Source organism: Arvicanthis niloticus, chromosome 14 (genome assembly GCF_011762505.2).
Source record: "Arvicanthis niloticus isolate mArvNil1 chromosome 14, mArvNil1.pat.X, whole genome shotgun sequence".
NCBI lineage: Eukaryota > Metazoa > Chordata > Mammalia > Rodentia > Muridae > Arvicanthis > Arvicanthis niloticus.
Window position 1 is genome coordinate 7,606,720 of NC_047671.1, and position 7,618 is coordinate 7,614,337.

Consider the following 7,618-nt stretch of genomic DNA (forward strand, 5'->3'; position numbering starts at 1 on the left):
TTTTTTTTACTCACTTTACTGTTCCCCCTCCCAGTTCCTCACTCACAGAGTCCCTTCCTAATCCTGTCTCCTCTTCTCCTCTGAGAGGGTGGAGGTCCCTCTGAGTATCCCCCCCCAACATGACACATCAAGTCTCTGCAGGACTAGGCAAATGCTCTCCCCTGAGGCCAGATAAGGCAGCCCAAATAGGAAAACTTATTCCACAGATAGACAACAACTTTAGGGACAGACTTCATTCCAGCTGTTGGGGGACCCACATGAAGACTGAGCTCCACATCTACTACATGTGTGTGTGGGGGTGGGGACTAGGTCCAGCCTGTGTTTGCTCTTTGGTTGGTGGTCCAGCCTCTGATATCCCCAAAAGGTCCAGGTCTGTTGACTCTGTTGGTCTTCCTGTGGAGTTCCTATCCCCTTTGGGGCTCTCAATTCTTCCCCCAACTCCTCCATAGAGTCTCCAAGCTCCATCCAATGTTTGGCTGTGTCTCTCTGCATCTGTTTGAGTCAGCTGCTCGGTGGAGCATTTTGGAGGACAGTTATGCTAGGCTCCTGTTTGACAGCAAACAGAATATTATTCATAGTGTCAAGAATTGGTGCCTGCCCATGGGTGGGTCTCAAGCTGGGCTGGTCATTGGTTGGCCATTCACTCAGTCTCTTACATCTTTGTCCCTGCATTTCTTGTAGATGGGATAAGTTTTGGGTCAAATATTTTGTGGGTGGGTTGTTGTCTCTATTGTTCCACTGGGGTTCCTGCCTGGCTCCAGGAGATGATCTCTTCGGGTTCCTGCTGTGAATCTCAGCTAAGGTCACCCCCGTTGATTGGTGGGAGCTTCTCCCCTCCCATGTCTTTGGCACATCCCCGAGATATCCCACATCCCCAATCTTTGCCAGCTGCAGATGTTCATTGATTCTCCTGGTCCTCTGGCCCTGTCTTCTATCTCTCCCCACACCTGATCACAAGCCCCACTCCCCGTTCCCCTCTAAGACGGACCATCTGACTACTACTCAGTATGTCTCTGTATCCAGGCCAGTTCTCTGTTGTGTTCTGTTTGCACACAGGGCCACACTGGCACTTTCTTTTTCTTTTCATTACTGTTTTCATGGTGGGTGGGCATCTGGCTCTCTTGTACCTTTAATAGAGCTGAGTCACTATAATCAAAAGAAGTTTTCTCAAAATCAATGTTGTTGAATCTTGTTTCCTTAATTAATGCAATCTTCTCACTCATGTACTGTGCTTGGATGATTTACAGTGATCTAACTATTAGGACGAATGTGTTCAGACCTGCCATTTTGTAATTTTTTTTCTGCTTCACACAAGTTTTGTTCATGTATTCTGTTTTTCTTTCTTTTCATTTTGTTCTGATTATTTTATTATGTAATGTTTTAAAATTGTTTCCTGCTGGTTCTGCTGCATGAAGAATTCTAATGCAGGACTCTTTCTCAGTATTGATTTTTGGTTTTGAAGCCTTTGGCCCGGGGCCTGGGTCACCCTTTGAGGAGACAACCACAGGTGGCTTCAGGGGTAGCCTGCCTTAGTTCTATAGACTACTTTCCATATGGTACAGTAGCACCGTGACCTGCCAAGCCTTTCTTGTGCTGCAAACACTGTTCAGATCTGTAATGTAGGGGTGTGTTTGGAACCTTTGTAATTTTGTACATGAAGTTAGGATGCATTCTGCATGACATTTCCCCAGGAATTCTAACCACCTTGGTCTCTTCTCTGGAAGTAGTCTGGAGTGTAAGCCACTGTCCTTAGCACACAGTTTGTATGACAGATCCTGTGCTTGGGGCAATGAAATGAGAAAGGACAGAGGATTAAAAAAAAAAAAAACAAACAAAAAAACCAAACAGCTTTATCTCCATGGCCAGTGCGTGACTACAGCTGCTGTTTACAATTCCTGTCTCCAAGATGAACTTTCTCCTGGGCTTATAAATCACAACTTTGCAGTGCTGGCTGGAGGGAGGAGTGGATTTCATGCACAGTGGGTAAAGGTAAGTTGAATTGCACATATTCAAGACATCAGTGAATCAGACAAATACACTCCAGGCCCTCGGAAAAATCTTGGTGCATCTTCTTACTATACATTCACCCCAGCAGCAGGGACCCAGCCATGAGATCACTGGAAAGGGAGGATCTCCCAGTGAATGAACATGGATCTAATTCCTTCAGATGCACCAGCTGTTAGCCTTCTTACCAAAACAAACAAACAAACAAACAAACAAACAACAGATAGAACCCGTGAAGTGTTCATCATGCACTCATAAAGGTACTGTCTTGGGCTGCTTTCTGATGCTGTGATAAACACCATGACCAAAAGCAACTTGGGGAAAAGAGTTTGTTGAATTTACATAGCCTGATCAAATTCTGGCATGGAGGGATGTCAGGGAAGGGGCAGAAGCAGGAACCTGTTCAAGAACTGAAGCGGAAACCATGGAGAATGTTGCTTACTGGCTTATTCTTTATGGTTTACCCAGCTACCTTTCTTAGTCAACCTGAGTCCATCTGCCTAGGGGTGGTACTGCCCATGGTGGACTGGGCCATCCCAAATCAATTACCAATCAAGCAAATGACTCATAGATGAATCCCAAGGTTAGTGTGAGGCAATTTGTCAACAGACTTTGTCCTGTTGACAAAATTGATCTGCCCAGGACCTTAAGTCGTCATCAACTCAACTTGAATTGTGAAGAATCAGCAGCTCTGATATGGGAGAGCTCTGCCTACAGTGGACAGCACCATCCTTTAAGCAGGTGGTCATAGGCTATATAAGAAAACTAGCTATTTCCCATGCTCTGTTCTATTAGATTAAGCGTATCGGGTCTTACATCGAGGTCTTTGATCCACTTGGAGGGTAATGGGGAGGGTTAGGTATGGGGGGAGACAGGACAGAGGGCCAGAGGGCCAGGAGAATGAATGGAAATCTGCAGATGGCAGGGGTTGAGGGGAGTAGGTGGCATCTGGAAAAAATGCCAGAAACATGGGAGGGGGAGGCTCCCAGGGGGTGACCTTAGCTGAGACTCACAGCGGTGAGGATATGGAACCCAAAGAAGCCACCTCCTGGAGCCAGGCAAGTGAAACAATAGGGACAAGAACCCACCCACAAAACTTTCAACCCAAAGAGAATGTCAAACCAATTACCGGCCCAGTTTGAGACCCATCCTGTGGGCAAGCACTGATTCTTACACTATTAATGATACTCTGTTATGCTTGCAAACGGGAGCCTATTATAGCTGTTCTCAGAGAGGCTCCACCCAGCAACTGACTCAAATAGATGCAGAGAGTCACAGACAAACATTAAATGGAGCTTGGGGACTCTTAGAAAAGAGTTGGGGGAAGAATTGAGGGCCTCAAGGGGAATAGAAACTCCACAGAAAGACCCACAGGGTCAACTAACTTGGATTCTTGGGGGCTCTCAGAGACTGAACCACCAACCAAAGAGCATACAGGGGTGGACCTAGGCCCTCTGCACATATGTAGCAGTTGTGTGGCTTGGTCTTCATGTGGATCCTCCAACAACTGGTTCAGGGGGTGTCCCTAAAGCTGTTGTCTATCTGGAATATGTTGTTCTAGCTGGGTTGCCTTGTCTTGCTTCAGTGGGAAAGGAAATGCCTAGCCTCACAGAGACTTAAAATGCCAGGATAGGGGAATACCCAAGGGTGCCCACCCACTCAGTGGAGTGTAGGATGGAGGAGGGATTGTATGTGGGGGTGACCAGGCAGAGGGTAGTGATCGGGATGAAAAGTGAATAAGTAAAACATAATAAATAATTTTAAAACGATGAAATAAGGCTCTTCCACAAAGCCGCTTTTTGTTAGAGTGTTTTTACCACAGCAACAGAAAGCAAATGAGGACATATGTATGCTAAAGGCTCACTGGGTTGCATGAAGGGAGACACACCTCATATGTCAGTCTTAGAGAAGGTGTCAGAGATACTAGAATGGCAGAAAGAGGTCAGTTCCCCATTCTCCGCAGAAATAAATAATTTAAGACTTAGAAGGTAGCAGAGCCTACCGATGATCAGTACCTCGTACAAATCTGTAGCTCCCAGTGTTCATGAGGACAGCTGGGAAGTATCACCTCCCACATTTTACATAATGGTTTAAATAGACTCACCGCTTTGGGTCTTGATTGAGGTGGTGGCTGTTGGACTATGCATGAGTCCTAACTCTAAATTGTAGTAATAGGATAATTATGTTTCATTTTCCATTGTGAACCCTATCTGCTTGAACAGAATAAAAAAATTATGTTGGAGATTTCCAGTTGTAACCAAGGAAACTCAATTAGGCTGCACTCGTTAAATTTTTTTTTTTTTTAATGTTGCTTCAGTTGGTGTGACGTGAAGGTCAGTCTAAGCCTCGGGGGTGTCTTCATTTGAATCTTTCAGACTTTGTGGAACGCATAACTTAGTCCGGTTCACACTGTTGCCTTGCTAACAACATTCCTCAGGGTACCTGCACCTTGATCTAAAGACCTTTCTGGAACCTGTTCCCTGGTTAAACTCATCACATTTCAAACTCCAGAAGATTCTCAACAGACTTTGAACTTTCGGGCTTTCCTGGGTAACCTGGTCATCTGCTCATTAGTTCTCTGTGTGAATCCCAGAGAACCAATGTGTGTGGATCCAGTCTGCTTTGTTGGTCCTCTGTGTGGTGCTCTCACTGGATCTCTTGTTGAATTATATGGACATTGCCAACTCCTGTACTTCCTTCCTCGGCAGAATAATTCTTTGTGCCGTTTGTAACATCGTCCCTCTTGTACGTGTCCGGACTTACCAAAGTAGACTCACTCAGGCTGAAAGATTGTAAGGGTGGGTGGAAGGGGTGGGGGTGTGGGTAAAGGATGTCTGAGCAGCAGACACTGTCCAGGCTGGCTTTGAACTTGTGCAGCAGAAAGCAAGCCATAGGACAGAGATAGTGTGTTGGCAACTTCCCTCAGGGTTTTTGGTCCCAGAGAGACAAGCTAGGCTGCAGGAGCATCGTCCCTTCTTGAGGTTCTGCTCTTTGCCCTGGACATTTTCTTGTGTCTAGTCGTCCTCTTCCAGCTTCTGGGGAGCTCCTGTGTAACCATCGGCTGATGCACTTATACCTTGGTTCATATTTCAAAGCCATGGCGTAGCCAAGAGTCCTTCTTTTAAAAATAATTTTATTCTTTAAGAATTTTGATCACATTCAAAGTTCTTGACCCAACTCCTTCCAAATTCACACAGCTACCTGCATAACTTTGTATCTTTCTTATTTATTTATTTATTTATTTATTTATTTATTTATTTATAGTTGATGAAAGAGAGAGTCAGTTTTCTTTAATGGTCCTTTAATTTGAAAAATTAATTAATTAATTGATTGATTGATTGATTTATAGTTGATGAAAGAGTCCATTTTCCTTAATAGTCCTTCAGTTTGAAAAATCAATCACTGTACAGAAGAGCAAGCCAACTACTCTACACCTTTTGATGTGATCTATTTCCATTTCAAGTACCAAAGAAGCAGAGTATAAACCTTGTGAATCAGAGAGGAGATGCGGGAAGATTGTGAAGTCACAGTAGAGACCATATCTGAATTCATTTTGAAGTGCACATCAGCATAGGTATTTTAATTTTTTGAAAGAGACTCAGTTTTGCTCTTAACGTCAAATATGGCTTCTGTTTATTATTAGAATTGATAGTATAATACATATCCCGATGAAGAGACTCATTTCTAAACTTTCCAACTATAAAAAGGCAGACTAATGAATGACTTATTTTTAAAGGGACAGTACATTGCATACTATTACGGCGCTCATTTAAAGTTATGAACTATCTTTTTATGTTTTGCACCTTCACACTGAAGAATGTGGATAATAACAGAGTGCTTCTTGATAGGAAACATGTAAGAAGACTGTCTGTCCTCACTGTTCTCTAATTCCTCTTCCTTCTAAATTAATTGATCAGTTATTTTATTGGATCTTATTTTATTTCATTTGGCTAGGTGTTTTGCGTACAGGTATGTCTGTACGCTGCACTGGTGCAGTACTCACAGAGGTCAGATGAGGGCAGAAGATTCCATAGGACTGGAGTTACAGATGTTATGAGCGTCCATGTTTGTGATGGTAATGAACCTGGGTCCATTGTAGGAAAAGACAGTGCTCTTAACCCCTGTTTTCTCTCTCTCCAGCTTTATACCACTCAGGCTGGCCTTGAACTCCTGGGCTCAAGTGACCCTCCTGACTCAGGTGCCTGTAGACCAGGAACTACAAGAGTCAACCCATGGGATCTACCTTGTTTTCAGTAACAGAAAGATAAACTTCCAGATTACTTTTCCTGTCACCTGTAGTGTTGATTAGAATGTACCATTTGACCCCAGACTGTCCCTGAGGCTCATGTATTGCATGCATGTTCCCCAGTGGGACGGTTCAGTATGGTTGTCAACTTCATTGACTGTGGAATTAACAAAGAAGCATGTTTCTGAGCTGGTGGTGAGGGTAGTTTCAAAGATTAACTGAGAGGGGAAGACCCTTTTTAGCAGGGGTACCATCTTCCAGGGACAGCCCTGGGAGGAGAAACAGTGTTGCTGTTGCTTGGAACACTCAGGTTTATGGGTGAGTGTGTTAGCCAATCACTGCTGTGGCTACCCCATCCCCCACTGAAGTCAGAATCCAGCTTCTGCACTGAAGACCAGCGCTCTCCAGGCATCCCAGATCTTCAGCACCAGATGGTTAAAGCATCAGCTTCATGGACTGAGCACTTGCTGGGTTCTAGGCTCTCTGATGTACAGATGGCCGTTGCTGGGTTGTGGGCCACTGTTGTGTAAGATGATCCACTAACTCTCTTTCTAGGATTCGTATTATTCTATCTACTTCATTCCAATAGAGAACCCTAATATAAACAATGTGTGGCACTATCTTGAAAGTGATAGAGCTATTAAAACGTCGGGCTTAGCTGGCACAGACTGGTGTCTCTAGAGGTGGGAATTTGAAGGTTATCTCTCTCTCCTCTCCTGAGTTGTCACTATTAGACATTATGGTCATGGTGAAGCAAACAGCAAATGGAGCGAACTGGTTTCAGCAAAGAGGAGCTGTTGCTATGACTAGGATGACCATGTGACAGACCTGAGGAAAGGTGACCACGTGACAGACCTGAAGGACGATGATCATGTGACAGACCCGAGGAGAATGCATGTGGGTGAAATGTAGAAAGTATCCGAGGAGTAGGTTAGAGATGTCATAGAATGCTATAAGCGTAGCTTGATCGGCCATTCTGGTGAGAGCTGAAAAAATTAGAAGTGTAGGTAGTAAAGACTGGGCTCATGACACTTCAGATGGGAACACTGAGCTTCATATTAGAGCCCATTCATGTTACATTCTCACAAATATGTGGCAATATTTTATACCTCTTTTGAAATGTTGAGTGAGATTTGGTGTCCAAGAAACCCACTATTTGTTTAGTGGAGGGAATCTCACGACAGTGTAATATTTGGGACAAAGCATTGCTGTTTCTCATTGTTTTTTTTTAGACAGATTTACAGTGAAAATTAGCACTGAACAGTAAAGGAGAAACAGGTTAAGAAAGTCACAAAATTAAGCAAGGGAATTGAGGTGATTATGGTTGACACCACAAAGAAGGTAAAGGGGCTGCCAAAGCTGCAGTAT